Source organism: Lepidochelys kempii, chromosome 11 (genome assembly GCF_965140265.1).
Source record: "Lepidochelys kempii isolate rLepKem1 chromosome 11, rLepKem1.hap2, whole genome shotgun sequence".
NCBI classification, from domain to species: Eukaryota; Metazoa; Chordata; order Testudines; family Cheloniidae; genus Lepidochelys; species Lepidochelys kempii.
The window spans coordinates 10,584,574-10,602,721 of NC_133266.1; the positions used below are offsets into that span (position 1 = coordinate 10,584,574).

The 18,148-nt window shown below is 41.5% G+C and overlaps 1 protein-coding gene across 9 annotated transcripts in view; it reads right to left on the reverse strand.

The window, feature by feature from the left end:
• The window catches only part of SEMA5B (semaphorin 5B), a 363,565-nt gene that overhangs the window by 343,719 nt on the left and 1,698 nt on the right, over positions 1–18,148 (reverse strand). The window contains exon 1 of one of the 9 annotated variants that reach the window (XM_073305093.1): positions 17,349–17,367. The exons of 7 other annotated variants lie outside the window; for them this stretch is intronic. The gene's annotated coding sequence lies outside the window, so the exon portion shown is untranslated. Of the gene's footprint in view, positions 1–8,643; positions 8,803–17,348; positions 17,368–18,148 lie in introns of those variants that run through there. One more of the 9 variants, XM_073305092.1, reaches the window with a different exon arrangement.

Here is an 18,148-nt window from a genome sequence, read left to right on the forward strand (position 1 = left end):
GGTGTGGCATAAAATCCTAGCACATTATAGATTTTTTCACGCCAACGAGACTCCATAAATCTGTCCAAGGCATTACATAAACAAATTTGCACATTTTCAAACTTAACCAAACTTTAGCACAGCCAAGTGAAACACTCAAATGCAGGTGGACAGCATATAAAGCAATACATCCATCCCTAGGAGAAAGGCACCCGGCCCTTAGCAATGTGTGCTCCAGCTGTATTGCAGCAGATGTGCAGTTCTCACTTGGTTACATAAATAAATAAATACATACACGCATACATAAATAATGGTTTGCGTGGAATTGCTCGCTTAAAGCTACAACATGCTATTGGCCCCAGATTTAGTTGTACAACATCTATATAGCCACCTTCTATCAAAAAAACCCCACTCTATTACTATATCAGCTGCAGTTAGCTATGAAAACCAATGTAAAATTCACATACAACAGACCATATTAAATGAAAACAAAATTGATCCAGAGCCCATTGGACTCCTGGAAAGATGCCTCCTCCCACTGACTGCAACGGGCTCAGGATCAGGCCGATAGCAAGGAACCCTTAGGTAATACAGAGATGTTAAGGTCATTATGACCATCTAGTCTGGTATAACACAGGCATAGTTCTGTTCCTGGGGAAGAGGACTACTTGCCTCTGGTATTTTAAAGTCCACATCAAAGCTAGGGCTGACTAACAAAGTTCATGGAAACTTTAAAACCAGTTGGACCTTTGCAGTGAGCACTTGCAGAGCCGTGAATGGGAAACATCCTCATGGCAGCCCACTTCAAAATTAAGTGAGATGCGATATCATGGGAACATGGAGCCACTGAAAAGAGAGGCTTGGCAACACTTTTATAATCTTTTCGGCCTGAAAAGAGGCTCAACAAGCAAGAAGGTTAGCGTATGAGACTTAATGCACTAGAGAGCTCTCACTTTCATTCTGATCACCAAAGAGTTGAGGATCACGGCCAACAGAGTCAGCAGCTTGTTTCCAGTTCACAAACTATATATGCAAGCTGGATTTCCACTTTCAGAAAGGAAGAGCTGAAGGGAAATAATTCAAGTTATCATGGCCCCGGGGGCTTTGTTTTGTTTTTCTAAATTGGCACAGGTCACTAGATCCAAAGCCAATATTAGAAGCATAGAATGTGTCCAGTGACTCTCTGCTTATCAGCGCTTGTTACCAGGACCACAGGTGTGGAAGAGTCTAAGAACGGGGAACGCAAGCTTCTCCCATCAAAGAAAATAAGGATGGCTAATGCCAGCTGTTCTGCAAGTAATTTGGGGCAATGACGCAAACGGAGTTACAAACAGCAGGGCTTGGTGAGAATCTGGGGGCACTGTAAGTATATCTACAGTGATGTGGATTTCAGATATGGCACAGTCAAAATTAACTAGATCATCTTTTTATCTTTTTTAATGGCATGCATCTGTCCTTTCTGTTGTTTAGATTTTTAATAAAAAAGGGTCATTCCAAGAGGAAATCACCCAACAGGAGCTGCACTACACACTCTGATTTTTAAGGTTTCAGAGTAGCAGCCGTGTCAGTCTGAATCTGCAAAAAGAAAAGGAGTACTTGTGGCACCTTAGAGACTAACCAATTTATTAGTCTCTAAGGTGACACAAGTACTCCTTTTCTGATTTTTAAGTTTTTTAACTGCATACAACTCGGGCAGAGGCAGGAAGCATTTTTAAATACACTCACACTTTTCTGGTTCAAAGCACTTCACAAACAACCTCTGATTAATCCTCACAACGTTATTATTCCAACTGGGCAGATGGGGAAGCTGAGACAGAGTTTAAGTGGTTTGTCAAAGGCAACTGACAGAGTAGCTGGTAGACATGGATTTAAAAGTCAGATTTCCTGGGCTTGTACTTAAACCATCATAGCACCATTCTTTCTCTTTTCTATCTGTTGTTAACATGCTGCAAATCTTGCAATAGTTATAAAGGATACTTGACTGACACCTCCAGACTCCAAGCAGAACTCATAATAATACAATACTTTTATTTTACATTTCTACAGTATGTCTGAGGCCAAGTTCTCATAGTGCTTCACAAATCCTAGTGATGTAAGCATCACAACACTTCTGTCAGGCAGGTATTGTTTATTGTACTGTGGGGGAAACTGAGGCACTGAAGGGTTAAGTCACATGCTCATGATCACACAGCAAGCCTGTAGAAGAACCAGGGCCAGATAAAGAATCCAGGTCTAAGTCTCCCGATTCCTAGTCCTGTGCTTGACAGACGAGCATATCCTTCCTCCTCCAGTATGCTAACAGATCTATATGAAGTTACCTTGTAGTGTAATTGCCAGATGTTGCACTCTCCAGCCAGATATATTTTCCACATGTGGGATGACGATATAATATTACAGCAAAAAAGATGATCTTAATCAACGTCTTCAAAGCTACATGCACATACAAATCTGGAGGAATTAAATGACTGTTCACATGGGGATATATTATTTTGTTTTTCTAAACCATCTCTTGGCCATGTCCAGTTTAACACATACAGCATTTAGCCTTTTTAACATTGTTAGTAAAAGTTGCCAACAAGCTCAATAAAGCAAAATTTGAATGAGTCGCCCCTAACTCTAAAATCAATTCCACCCATTGAAGTCAGTAAAAACTTGAGCTGTAGACATACTGCATGGCTCCTAGTGCTCTCTGTTCATAAACACACACCATGCCCGCTGTGGTACTGTAGTCCTGCTAAAACAATTTCCATTAAATGCCTCAAACAGCTAAAAGATTTTATCTGGAGGCAAACAGAAAGCATTTAAAAAACATTATAAATGGATTTTTGAACTTATTACAATAGCATCTAGAGAGGCCCTGACTGAGAACAGGCCTATTTTGTGCTCTATATACATATAGTAAGAGAAACTTCTTTCCCTAAAATACTTTGCGATTTCAATAGACAAGACAAAGGAAGTATTCATATCCCTACTTTACCGAGGGAGGGCACTGAGGCAGAGAGAGAGAGAGAGAGAGAAGTCTAGATTCCCCATTCCGTCTGTCCTCCCCTTGGAGCTGGTTACAACGCCCTGATCCTGCGCCATCCTGACTCCAGGGTAAGTCAGAGCCATCAAGGAGCAGCTCTAATTTATGCCACTGGAGTAAGCACGTCAGAGAAGTAGTCCAGCTCCATAAAGTGCAGCCACAACTGATAGCTAATGAAGATATTTTTGTTTAAACAAAATTCTTTGCTCCTTTACAGTCCATCATCTGGCTAGGCTCAGCCAGAGCGAACAGCTCCAAGAGGAAAAGAAACAAGGACTGTAAGAGCAGGGTAAGTCATGATGTCTGAGAGTGGATGGTCTCTTGGATCTTGAGCACAAATGGGTGTTTGGGAATCAAACCTGACCTACGACAAAGAGGATTCAAGGAGCTGTTGTATCTAAATCGTGGTATCTGACAGACTCTTGTCTGTGGCATTTTTTAGCCCAAGTGCTGTATATACATATTGCACCACCAAAAGGCAGCTGTGGCTGCAGTGGAGGGTGACAGACATAGGACACGCTGCACCACAGTGGCAAAGGAGAATAACTCCAGAGTAAGTTCCTCCTTCCCATTAGAAGTACCACAGGATCTTTACTCTGCACACAGAGTGGACCACACCACAGTTTAAAGTTTTTACCCCTTAGACAGACAGGCATGCATTCAACTATATTGAACTATGGCTACTACAAATACCATTGCCACTTAGACCAGCTACCGAGCTCAGGAATTGAGTTGTTTCTCCTTCATTACCCTGCTTCCCTAGCCTGAAGCAAGGTGCATGCCTTCATGCAGCATGAGCAGTTAGGGCCGAGAGCTAGAGAATGGGAGGCTGGAAACCTAGGTTCCACTCTCAGCTCTGCCGCTGACTCACTGGGTCACTCTGCACCAGTCCTAGGCAGACAGATTTTCAGAACTGGCCATTGATTTGGGGTGCCCAACTTCAGCTACTGGGCCTGATTCTCACAGATGCCAAGTACCCACAGCTCTCAGCAATTTCAACTGGAGTCATGCGTTATCAGCACCTCTGACAACTGGGCCCTTGTTGTCCAAACTGGGCATCCAATAGGGAGGTGGCACCCAAAATCCCTTTTGCAAATACTGAGCCAGGTCCTCTGCTGGTGTCAATGAGCACAGCTCCATTGATTTCAGCGGAATAGGGAATCAGTGGAGCTGAGGATCTCGCCTGTATAATGGGAACAGCAATATCCATCCAGATTGGCAAAGCATTTACGATCCTCCAGTGCCACCAGTACTCCTTTTCTTTCAGTGAAAGGTACAGTACTAATAGGGTTTATTATGAAACTGCAAAAATGCTGCCGCCCTTGTGAGTGCATAACGTACACTTCTCTGTTTTGCAGACCTGAAGCAGACACAGGGGGAAACGGATGCTGCAATAATCAATTCCAGCCTCTCCGATCTATTTGTTTTACAAATGAAAGGAATATTTGCTCAGGAAGCAGGTTTACAGAAGATGAAGAGTGCCTAAGAACAAATGTGATTTAATTATGGACAGATGCAAGGAACATTCTACACATTAAGTAGATTAATTTATGTTCTCTGAAAACATAGGCAAATTTAAGATTGGTACTTGGCTAATAATTTTCTGTGAGGGAAAGAGAAGGCAAGGAAAAGCTTAGAGAAGCTAGATCTGTTCATAGAAAATTTATTTAAAGGTGATTTGCAATTCTTTTTTTAAATAATTAAACTTTATTTTTACAGCATCTTTCATATAAACTGTACCCCAAGAGGCTTTACAGAGTTAAAGAATAAAGTTACAGAATTAAACAAGAGAGAAATCATGAGTTTTAAGTAACGACAAGGTCTGCTTTTAATCACAGATTTGACATGTGACAGAGAGCAGATGAAGTGAGGAGGTAGAGAACATTTCAACATAGCACAATCCAGAAAGGGCTCTTGCACCAAGAGAGGAAGGCATACAGAGCTGGCCATTCCTAGACAAGTGCTCTGATTATATGTTTACTTGTATCATATTATTCAGTCACTACATGACTGTGTGCTGTGTAGAGAGTTCCAGACAGGGTGGGATTATTGGTGAACAAGGAGACAAAGCTGAAACTCAAGCTTTGTGGAAGCCTGTTTCACTGGGTCAGTAGTTGTATCTGTTTTCCGTAATAAAATCCTCCTATTTGAGACAGACTGTATGTTTCCATAGAACACGACAAGTATTAAAATGAGTAGGAAAGTAGAGAAGACAACCAAAAACCAAGGGCAATTTTGAATTGGATCCTTGGACGGTGGCACTCAAGTACAGTTATTCTAAAACACGTCCTAACAGCACTTAACTCAGGGCAGTTTACACCTCAGTTTTCAGACTTGTGGGGCATCACCAGCCATGGCTTCCAAACTTCTCCAACCGGAGAGGGGTGGGAAGAGCAGATATTTGGAAGGTAATTTTTTAGAGATAGCAACTTGATAGCACTGTGAATAGTGGGACAAAACCTAAAGAACAAGTTTGAAATTTATTTTGTTATTGTAAGCATCCCTAAGGCACCCATCAGCATAATATTTGAGCTCACTTTACAGAGCAAAAAATATTTCCCTATCATCTGGAGCAAATATCTCAAGGTCTCAGCACACCAACAAGCAGAATTAGCCAGATTTCTGAGGTGCATGTCAGAAACTCTCTCTAAAGATGATTACTGGAATCATAAACACTTGTGGTCTAATCCTGACCTTGACACTGCCTCCTTCTATAACCCTGGGCAAGTCACTTACTTTCTCTGTGCCTCAGCCTCCCCATCTGTAAAATGAGATTTCCTTTGCTGGAGTCTATAAAGTGCTACATAATGGCTATGATGTTTTAGTGTGATAAGGGCACTAGGCTGAAATCATATTGCAGGTATTGACCAATTCTTTCTGTATCTTCTTCTTGCTCTTTTAAATCTACTGCTAAACATAGCAGGGTGAGAGTTTTTTCCTTGAAGTTGCTCTCTCTCTCTCTCTCGTCTCTGCACTCCCTTTCCCCTCTCCACCCAACAGAAGTTGTATCTGATTCTAAAGTCCTTTACGAACATAAACTATTAACTGGAATGCTAGCACATTTCAGTATCATTGTACTGCTTGGTTTCATACGAGTCAAGGAGTTTGGAAAAGTTCTTCCTGGCCGCAAATATGGTGATCAGTTAGACCCTGAGCATGTAGCCAAGACCCACCAGCCAGACACCCGGACAAGAATTCTCTGTAGTAACTCAGAGCCCTCCCCATCTAGTGTCCCAGTTTGCTTTCCAGCTAGCTGCGATGTTTGCGGGAATGTAGAAGATTCCATTTTTCCAGCGATGCCCAGGATTTAGCCTGGAAGTGACAGATTCTAGAAAAACATTTTAAAAAGCCTTGATAAGGGGTAAAATGCAGCTACATCTGTAGGCAAAAAAACAATGCAGATCTAGGGATGGCTACAGCTGCTCCCTTTTAGGTCCATTTGGTGCAGTCCTCTGCCTTTTAGCAAGTTGCTAAAGTAACATTCAGTTGGGCAAGATTTGGCCACCACCACTTTAGATTGTAGCCTGACTTTTTACACCGTGTAGTCCATCTTTACGTTGATACATTGAAATCCCATTCTGAAAACAAAAAAGAAAAAAGGAGGAGGAGGACCCCAGTTTTCTGGAACCATCCATGAAAGAAAAAAATATAGCTAATATAAATGCTTTGTTGCATATTGGAAATTAATAGCAGCTCCTTTTTATCAAATACACGTTGTCGTAGCTGAGCCAACACAGATTGTGGACAGATCTGCAACTTTTGGTCTTATAAAAGAAGCCAAGGTTTCCAGAAAAGATCTCGCTACACCAATCTGCTTTGAAGTACTTCCTACAATCGTGATAATCTGTTCCAGAAACTGGTCAGAACAGAAAGCACCATTTTAAAGCAGCACATGAAATACATTTCCAAAAATGCTTTCAGTTACCCCTCAACAGCAAATGTGCTTACTTTTTCATCTGGGAAGGCTGGCTGTGATAAACATGCATTCCCCCCTGATCTATTGCCTTTTAATAATATCTATCAACTCAGTTGTAACTGAGAAACATGTTAGCTTTGCTATTTAAAACTAATTGGAGACACCTAAATTATGACATTGCATTTTAAGAGAGACCCTGTCAGGTTAAAAATTCAGGATCAAGTCCTGCCATCCTGACTCAGACAATACTGCGATTTCAAAAGCAAGGTGTGCCTAAGTAAGAACTGCAAGATCTGCACACATTTAAAAGAGCTCAATCCTGTTCTCATTTAAGTCAATGGACACTTTACTATGGATTTCCACAGATGCAAAATCAGTTCCCTCACTTATGTTACAAATAACACAATTATATCTGTAATAATTTAAGACAAACCTTACTTTCAACTCCTTGCACTGCTCATATAGGTTTGGTTTCTGCTATCCTAACTCAGGCTGAAAAGAGCTTTACTACTCTAGTAGTCCCATTGGAATCAATGGGCCAGATCCTCAGAGGATATAAGTTGGGGTAGCTCCATTAAGTCACTTAATAGTTAATTTGGTCTACTTTGTGTATGAAGTACAACTCAACACAAAGAAGAAAGGCAGAATGTGGATCTTGATCTCCCCCCCGGCCCCTTTCAGTTCCATCAGTCTGGCCAGCGAAACAAACAAGACTCATCCATTTCACTTCTGCTTCTAGCCCATTTCATAACTGGGTCTCAAGCTTAAATGTTTGTGGTGCTTGTACCTCTCTTTTTAAAAAGCCTGTTTCCATTGACTTGTTCTTACACAACCTAATTTTGGAGGGCAAATTTGACCTGACAACATCCCTATATAACCCTGTAACAGATAAGCCAAATACTTTTTAAGGACATATTTGTGTGACACTATAGGCCAAACTGTTCTCTGTTACTCTGGTCCAACCTCAAGACACCAAGGGGTCATGCCAGAGTAAATGAGAAAATAATTTGGTCTCTAAAGCGTTCATGGATCTCCAAGTCCTTTGAGAGCTCTGCAAAAGGTCAGAGTACCATGCTGCCAGAAAACAAGAAGTTTTCATTAAGTGATAGCATCTTCCTGAACTTAACACTGAGACTGTGTTACTTAAAGGAAGGTCGTAGTCCTTAGGCACAGAGTTATCACAGTTTATGCCAACCCAACCAACCTAACCTGGTATTAGATTCATAACTTTGCTTGATCCTGTAAAATCTCCTTCACTGGTAGTCTCATTGAAATGAATAAGACTTCATGCATAAGGACAGACCACTCACAGGAGTCAGTTTTTGCACAAACATGCCTTGTTTCCAATGGCAGCATGACTCATGCTGCCTAGACATTGAGACTCAATCCTCATTTTACACTTTTGTTTAAAATGTCTTCTCCTGAGTGTGCATTTGAGTACTCTTCAGTAAGAGGGTATGTTTCCACGGCTGGAAACAGATGCTCTCAAACTTCCCCATGTCAAGCTCTGCTGATACAATCCAGTCCTGATTTACAAACACTTGCCACTAGCCCAGTCCATCCCCTCCTATAACAATAGAAGGTGGTTTCCCAGAGATACTCCAACTCTTCCCCAGGCAAATGCCTCTGCATCTTAGTCCAGACCTGCTGTTCCATTCTTAGACCTCCAATGCCAATAAGCCCCAATCTTGACTTACAACTTCATCGTTGTACTAGTCCTTACCTTGCCCCCCAGCTCTGCTAAAGCACCACCGTCTTGACCTGCAGCTCTTTGGTATTCCAGTCCTCCCCACCTCCTACAGATCTGCCACTACACCTCAGTCCTGACTTTCCGGCAGCCTCACTGCAATTTACTGTAGGTCAGCAGTTTTCAAACTTCATTGCACTGTGACCCCCTGCTGACAAAAAAAAAGTTACTACACGTCCCCAGGAGAGGGGACCAAAGCCTGAACCAGCCCAAGCCCTGGGGCAGTGGGGCTCAGGCATCTGCTTCAGGCCTGGCTCAGAGCAAATCTAACACCAGCCCCGGTGACCCCATTAAAATGGGTTCATGAGCCACTTTTGGGTCCCAACCCACAGTTTGAGAACCACTGCTGTAGGTTATTTATCAGAGTGGTGAGAAAAAGCACATTATTTCAGGAATCAGACGTGTGGTGTAACAGTGAATCAGACGTGTGGTGTAAAAGTGGGTCCGTCTCCACTGCAACAACAAAAAGACACAGCAGCAACTCTCAGAGCCCAGGTCAACTGACTCAGGTTCGCACTACAGAGCTAAAAATAGCAGTGCAGACATTCCCACTTGGGCTGGAGCTCGGTCTCAGAGACCCACCCCCCTTTCTGGGTTTCAGAGCCCAAGTGGGAATGTCTACACTGCTATTATTAGCTCATAGCACAAGCACAAGTCAGTGGCCTTGGGGTGCTGAGACTCGCTGCCACAGGGGGTATATTTGCAGTGTAGATGTGCCCAGCAAGATCTACTGATGAAAACAGCTATCTAGGTTTATTATTAATGGTAAAATCTTGCAAATCCCAATTCACATGTGGATTGCTTACTCACAGAAGTAGCCCCAATAAAGTCAACACGATTGCTCACGGGTATTAGTTATGTGTGCCATTCACAGGTTCAGGCACTGGGTTTGCAATGAACAATTTTAGATTTGTCACCCCTATGCACACTGTAGTCACGGAACTAGAATAGAACAATCACTTTGTCCAGTTGTCTTTTTAAGTGATTTAGCATTTTGGATGCCTTAGCATTTCAACTTTACACAGGTTTCAGAGTAGCAGCCTCCGATGAAGTGAGCTGTAGCTCACGAAAGCTTATGCTCAAATAAATTTGTTAGTCTAAGGTGCCACAAGTACTCCTTTTCTTTTTTTGAACTTTACACAGTAATATTTGGCGGGGAAGGAAGGCATTGTAGCTTTGGCCTTCTTAAAATTAACTCATGCCAGCCATTCTCTGAAGCACCATCATCATCTGTGTAACTGTGTTCAAATGAAGAATCAATAAATAAATATGAAGAAGAAATTTAGGGAAAACAAAGTGCCATTAACATTGCAAGAGTATAATGAACTCATAATTCTCAAAGGCAACACAGTGAAACCCGGCTGCATGAAGCAACCAAAGACAAGTAAGTGTACAGATTTCATTCCAAATCTAAGTTGTTTTAATATTTCAAAGACACATTAGAGGGATCACATTAGCAATACCATGATGTACGGTCCTAGACAAATACAGCAGATAGCTGGTAAATTACTCTCCTGGAAACAGTTTCTGTTGGTTAAGAGAGGACATGTTAAGTTTAATAAGATGTTATTTACTTGGTTTTATTTTAATTAAATCTTTATATATCAAGAATGATCCAGTCCCGCTTCAAAATACTGGGCCCAATTCTGCACACCTTTACCTAAGTGAGCAGCTCGCTCTCTCTCTCTCAAGTAGAAATCCTATTGATTTCAATTGAATTATGTGGGTGAGTAAGTATTTGCAGGATCATGTTCATTGTTTAAAGGCACAGGACTAGGGTTCTGATCCAGGAAAGCACTGAACTGAAGCACTGACTCAATGGAACTCAAGTATATACTTACATATGTACGTATTTAAGTACTTTCCTGAACTGGGGCCTAGGAATCATGCATTCTGGAGTCTAAACTCATCTCTGCCAGTCACTCACTGTGTCCTTTGGCAAGCCACTTATATTTTTGAACCATCAATGGGAGGTCAGACATCATAATTAATTATTGGTATTGTGGTAACATCTAGGAGCCCCTGCCATGAGTCAGCATGTAACTGTCTAGGTGCTGTACACATATATACCCCTTGACCACTTCATGCTACCAAAGTATTTCTTCCCCATTCATCATCACTGGTATTCCTGGCTACATGTAGAATACTAAATTCATTATTTTTTATTTTAGATATTTAGTTACTAAGGAATTATATAATAATTAAGATGTCTTACTACGGATAAGCATATCAGACTCAAGACAAATGCCAAGTCTCGTACTTAAAAAAAAAAAAAAAAGCATATGCCCTTGAGATATACAGTGAACCCTGGAAAGGTCACATTGTGGAACGTTATATGGACTGACAGAACATTAATTGATTGTCCAGTATAATCCATCTGATTAAAAAACTGTCTCTCATTATCATTTACAATAACGGTAGAAAGGGAGGTGAGGTAGGAGGGAGAACCTGCGATCACATTAACAAACTTTTGAGACCTGGCCAATTCTCTTCTCCCCTCATACATACAGGATCAATTAGAGTCTCTGCATGCGTCTGTGTCTATTGCATCGTTCCTTCTAGCTGATCAGTCCAGAACGAGCCCCTAGCCATGTCCCGATCTATCGTAGACCAACGTTTCATTTTATGAGGCAAATAGGCAATCTAAACCATTTATGCCTCACCTGGACACAGCACAGCAATTAAACCTGGACAAGAGGCCATCCTTATTCAGCAACCTCCTGTCTTTCATATAGGCAAGAAAACAAAACAAAACAAAAATCCAGTTTCAGGTTGACCAGAAAAGAATTTGAGGGTGGAGGGGAAATTTTGGGGGTCAGTCCCCAAACTGAGGAATCAAGTTATTCACTCTGTGCACTTTAGTATACATGGTATCTGAGAGACAATTCCCACCTACCAAATCAGGGTGCTTCTGGCACACGGTCTTGGTTTCAAGTTCATATTGTCTCTGCCTCTCTCGGTCTTCAAGCATCCCAAAGTAGTCCCAGACTTAAATCCCAATCCTGTACACTGATCCCAGTATGGGCAGCCCCCTGTGCTCACTCAGAACCCCTTGAAGTTACTCTACACAAGCACCGAGATCCATCATGGCGTGGATTGCACCCTCAGCAAGTTTGCAGATGACACTAAACTGGGAGGAGTGGTAGATACGCTGGAGGGTAGGGATAGGATACAGAGGGACCTAGACAAATTAGAGGATTGGGCCAAAAGAAATCTGATGAGGTTCAACAAGGACAAGTGCAGAGTCCTGCACTTAGGATGGAAGGATCCCATGCACTGCTACAGACTAGGGACAGAGTGGCTAGGCAGCAGTTCTGCAGAAAAGGACCTGGGGTTACAGTGGACGAGAAGCTGGATATGAGTCAACAGTGTGCTCTTGTTGCCAAGAAGGCTAAAAGCATTTGGGGCTGTATAAGCAGGAGCATTGCCAGCAGATCGAGGGAGGTGATCATTCCCCTCGATTTGGCATTGGTAAGGCCTCATCTGGAGTACTGTGTCCAGTTTTGGGCCCCACACTACAAGAAGGATGTGGTAAAATTGGAAAGAGTCCAGCGAAGGGCAACAAAAATTATTAGAGTGGTGGAGCACATGATTTATGAGGAGAGGTTGAGGGAACTGGGATTATTTAGTCTGCAGAAGAGATGAATGAGGAGGGATTTTATAGCTATTTTCAACTACCTGAAAGGGGGGGGGGGTCCAAAGAGAATGGATCTAGGCTGTTTTCAGTGGTAGCAGATGACAGAACAGGGAGTAATGGTCTCAAGTTGCAATGGGGGAGGTTTAGGTTGGATATTAGGAAAAACTTTTCCACTAGGAGGGCGGTGAAGCACTGAAATGGGTTACCTAGAGAGGTGGTGGACAGGTTTTTAAGGTCAGGCTTGACAAAGCCCTGGCTGGGATGATTTAACTGGGGATTGGTCCTGCTTTGAGCAGGGGATTGGACTAGATGACCTCCTGAGGTCCCTTCCAACCCTGATATTCTATGATTCTGTGATTGTACAAATCCAGCTGTAGAAATGATGACTTTGTAAAGTTCTGATCCTCCTTTATTAGGAAACCTGTTATTCAACCAGTTTGTTTTCTGTCCTCTGAGTGGTTCTCTAAGACAAGTATCTACCCCTGTGCCATTAATAACTATTATGGTAATTTCATAGAATCCACTATTTGACCAACATGTTAGAACACTTTTGGTACCATATAAGCAACTTCCTTCTGTTATGTTTTGAAAACATTAAGTAAAATTAAAGCTATTTTTAAGTACCTTGCATTATCTTTGGATTAATTATTAAATGAAAATATTACCATTAAAATGAAGCACATGGAACATATTACATCTATCACAGCTAAAAAAAGAACCTTCAGTCTATGAATGGATGTAATTCATTCATTGATACATGCACCACAACTCCTCCAGGGAGTTTCACAAATTCACATGATCTGTCACAGAGCCGGATTTTGCATCTGAATCTGTGTTAGATATAAAATGTGTAAAATCTCATGTAGCCAGACACAGTTCCCTCTTGGCTACCCAATACACATCTTAGGAAGCATAAATTATTACAGAAAGTGGTCTGGAATAAATTACACTGAATAAACTGATTTCGGATCCACCTGTTTCAGCACGTAGCAAATGCATTTTGCTAAAGCCGTACGCTTTTGTTCTAACTGAGGTTTTTTTGAGAATTGTGGCATCAGCAATCTGGAAGATATGAGAGTTTAAAGGTTTGTAATTTTTGAGAATAGCAAACTACTTGTGGATCACCCACTTAGGGCCCAGTCCTGGAGTCTTTACTCACATGAGATATAAGCTTCAGTGGAACTGCTCCACTGAGCAAGACCCGTAAGCAGCATCTATGCCAAGAGCCCGATCATACTAGATGCTAAGCACCTCCTACAAAATGCAGAGACACCTAGACCACCAGTAAAGGAGGGCCCATTGGCACCTTGAAAGATCCAATCATAGCACACTATTTCAAATTTTGGAAACTGTCTCAGGGATCTAAAAGCAAGATCAAGCCCTTGAAACTCAACAAAATATCTGGCAGAGACCAAATACATTAATTACAACGATTCTGAATTGTAAGCTGTTGCATTCCAGTTAGTCACATGAACAGGAATGTTGCTGCACAATGGATAAACCTGAACCTTTGTAACTGGCGCATTGCATTGGGAATCAATTTTTTCTGCCTCCTTCAAATAACCTTACAGTCAAAAGTACATTATATTTTGAAACTAGCAAGTATATAGGCATTTAGTCAGCTGTATGACACAGGGAAGGGGGGGAACCCTTGCTCATTCTGCAAACCGCTACTTAATGAAAAAACAATCAGAAATTACACAGTCATCTTATAAATGCTCAGTGTGGTCACAGTCAATTTGGGAATTAAGCTTAGCAATCGGCATGATTGTTCGAGATCTCATTTAAAGCTTGCTAAAATAAATAATGAAAAATACATAGGCCCTTATCCAACAAAACACTTACGCACCTGCTTAATTTTAAGCAACTGAGCAGTCCCATTGCTGGATGGGGTCCATATTCTATAACTTGGTAACATATTTCATGCATAATTACCCAACAGATTTATACAACTATGAAAAAAATAATTTAGATCATAGACACACATTCCAGAACAATGTAACAGCTCCAACCCATCAATGTTTATACACTGGTCAGGTGACGTTTATTAAAAGCACAGAATAATTTATATGGTCATTGAAATTTGCAAATTTCTTTCTCCCGGTGTCGGACATAGACCCAGTCTAGCAAAGCACTGAAGAACATAGGTAGCTCTCTGAGCCTGTGGGCAATCCCACTGAAGTCAATGGGACTTCTTACATGCTTAAAGTTACATGGGTGCGTAAGAACTTTGCTGGACTTGGTTATAGGACTTGAACCTGGGATAGAGGTAAACAACAAGGATAGACTACTCTACTAGACAGTGAAATTATAACCAAGGTAAACCCCCCAATCTTCCACCAGTATCCATAATGTGCAAGGCGCTGTCCACAGAAATAGGAAGACATTGTCCCAGCCCCAGAAAGCTGCAGAAATCTTTCCTTACTCAGGTAATACTCCCATGAAGGCTAATGAGAATTTTGACTAAAGACAGAGAGACTGAATGCATTTATCACATGCAACATGTAGCTGCCCAGAAAGAAAGAAAGAGAGGGGAGCACAGAACTACAATATATCCATATGCCATTATGTTATCATACCTTGTTGTATAAGCGTGTTTGTTTTTTCTTAGAAGGGAAACAGATTATTAAAAAAAAAACTGGTATTTTGTTCCCACTACTGGCTAGATATTCTAGAATGCAATCTTCACAGTTATGTTAAATGTTACAGTGGCCAGCTGAACAGTGCTGTAACACTTTGAGATAGTCTCTTGCAGTAAATCAGAATAATGCGAGTTGGAAAACTGCAAATTCACCACTGCACAGAGGGTCAGCGAAAGGTCTATGTATCTCTTAAGCAATATTTTGAGATCTTCGTGGAACTTAAGTGCTGAATGGGGCACAGGGGCAAACTTTACCTTGAGAGAAGCTTTCCAATTATCTCCAACCTTATCTGTGCTTAATTTTAAATAACAAGCTCCACCTTTTATTATAACGTATCAAACTGCTGCATTTTGTGCTTCATTTGTAAATAAAGTCTTAAGAAACATAAGAGAAATATTAAAGGCAGATTGTCGACTTAAACTTGGCCCAATTTTTGGGGGGAAAACCAACTCTTTCTCAAACCCAAGACTGATATAAATCATGGAATCATTTCTAAGATGTTTTTTAATAAATAAACATTCCTCTTCATTATTGGAAACCCAAACAGTACAGCCTTATGAACCTTGGAACCAGCTATAAAACATATGTAAAAACTAGCTTGATTGATTTTTTTCTTTGTCCAAATTGAGGAAAATGCAAAAATTAAACAAAAAGAAAAACAGTGACGTACATTTGGATTTGTTTGTCACTTTTAATTATCTAAAAGTCCTAGTAACAGATAAATGTGTATTTGCCGATTGATGCTTTTATACTGGTAGTGTTCCTTTAACACTGAAATATGTCACATTCAGTTTTAGAGCAAAAAGGTATGTAAAATCGTATAAAGACTCCAACTATGTAAGTAAAGAAAAGGTAAAAAGTATTTAATGAACTTTTAAAAAACATTCTGTATGCCTGATCAATATATTTCCCTAGGCTGAAAATAAATGAGTTCTTCTAGGAAGCGAAGGACAAAACAAAATGTCCATTTCTCTTTCTAGTATGAAAAGCAGTGATATAAATGCCCTCAAAGTAATTTTAATTAACTGTAGTCCAAACCTAGGGCTTGATCCTGCTCATGGAGATCAATGGGAGTTTTGCCTTGCCATGGACTTCAATAGGCCAGGACAGGGCCCCTGTAGCTGGTGTTTTCATAGCTGTCAGCCTTCTTAATAGGAAAAAAAGTGGCTTTGCAACCATATGATATTATTTTTAACCCAAAACATTTCACTAGAGAAATTTAGGCAAGTTACAAACCAACCTAGCCATAAGCTTGCTACTTCATGCTTCAAATATTTTTACTTTGGGGACATCTAAAAGTGAGGGCTTTGATCATGCAATTTTTACTCAGGTAAGTAGTCCTAATGACTGTCAGTGGAACTATTCACCTAAGTAGGGGCTGCAGGATCAAACCCTAAGTTACCAGGTACTGGTAGGAACGGCAAAAGTTAATGCCTAAGGCAGAAATTCAAACGCACAGTTCCAACGAGTGGATTTCTTTGTAGTATTGTTTGATACTGCCCCCTTTTGCCCAACAACAAATCAACAGCCTAGACTCCAGACAAAACTTTGCATGACATGCTATTGTTTTCAGTAAAACATGATCATGCAAATGATCTCATTTAACCCTGACATTGCTGCAGCTCGGCGCTCTAAAGAGAGATTATTAATCCGCGCTACATAGCACTGCTGTTCAAACCTCATTTAAAACCTGGCCGCAATCTGCCAGGCAAGATCCTTTTAAAATAGAAAACCCTTCAGCGATATTCTTCAAGAAAATTTCCTCCCTCGGACAAAGGGCCTGGGGTCCCATCCTGCTTCAATTTAAAGTGATTTAAATGGGAGTAATACCTGAGTAAAGACTGCGGGAACTGAACCCCAGCTCACCACGTGGAGCAGAAAGGGAGGTCAGGCAAGACCAGCAGACCTTTCGAAATTAAGAGCAGGTTTTATTTTATTACGAAGCAGCCACGTCCCAGGACACCCGCAGTGTCCATCAATCTGTGGGCACTTCCAATTCAGCCATCCCTGGGCTATCTTTTTGAGGCTGTATATATAAACTGGTGGGGCCACCTCGCTGCAAGTCATTCCCCCTGCCCATTCCCCTTTGCCCAGGGCCCCCCCGCTTCAAGCTTTTGTCTTCCGATCTGACCTCTCTCTAGCTTGCCCCGTTTCTCCTCTCTGGTCGCCCCAGCGCTTTCTGGGGGTCATACGAGGGCAAACGTTGTCAATTGCCCTAACCGAACAACAGGAGGGTGGGACAACAAACAAAGCCAAGACCCACATTCTGTATGGCAGGAGCCCCCGGACTACTTCAGGATTAACACGTCCCTGACAGGCTGAGGACAAAAAACTTAATCTCTTTAAGGACAGAAAAGGGGGAAATCGCCCCCCTCTAAAACAGCATAAGGCATAACACGCACCGCAAAGGTTCCCTACTGTATTCTGCTTTATTCATCACTCAATCCAGTTCTGGAAGGACAAGTTTTAGCCGGAGAGTTTAGAAGAAGGAAAACATGCATGATTCAAGCAGCTGTTAAGAAAAAAAAAACAGCTATTTTAAAACCCTGAGTAATCTGGTTAAATATCAGCAGGATTTTCCTTCTTGCCACCCGCCTTTCTCTCTGCAGTTTTAGACTAGAGTTTTCTCCCTTGGGTACCTTATAAATCAGGCATATGGCCAAGTCAGAGCTTCTCTGGAGGAACAGTAGTTTGTTCCATCTATGCGGTCCCCCCTCCTTCTTGCCTTTATTCGCCAATCTTTTCTAATGAAAACAGCAACAACAACATTTGCCATCCGTTCAGTAAACTAATCCTGAGAAGGGGGTAGGTGGAAGAATCACAGCCCAGTTATAACTTTTTGCTTTAGTTGGTTTCTCTCCTGTTTGCAGAGCAATGGGCCCAGGGTATCAGCTTGTATCTGAAGCCACCCAAAGGCGCGGAGATCAAACCTACTGCAGCCTAAACAAGAGTTTGGGCAAACAAAGATAAACAAGAGCGTGAGCATTCTTGCTTTAGTACAAGTTTAAACTTCACCAGAAGCCCCCCCACCCCCATAAAACAATTAAAGGGAATCTCACATGCTTGCAGGTTGTTGTTTTTTTTTTTTAAGTGCAGGAAATAATTTAAAACCCCAAACAGAGCGAACAGTGTACAAGGAACCATATAAGTGTACTTCTCCCCAGTTACTTCCCAGCAGCGATCTAAGCCCATAAATAAAGGG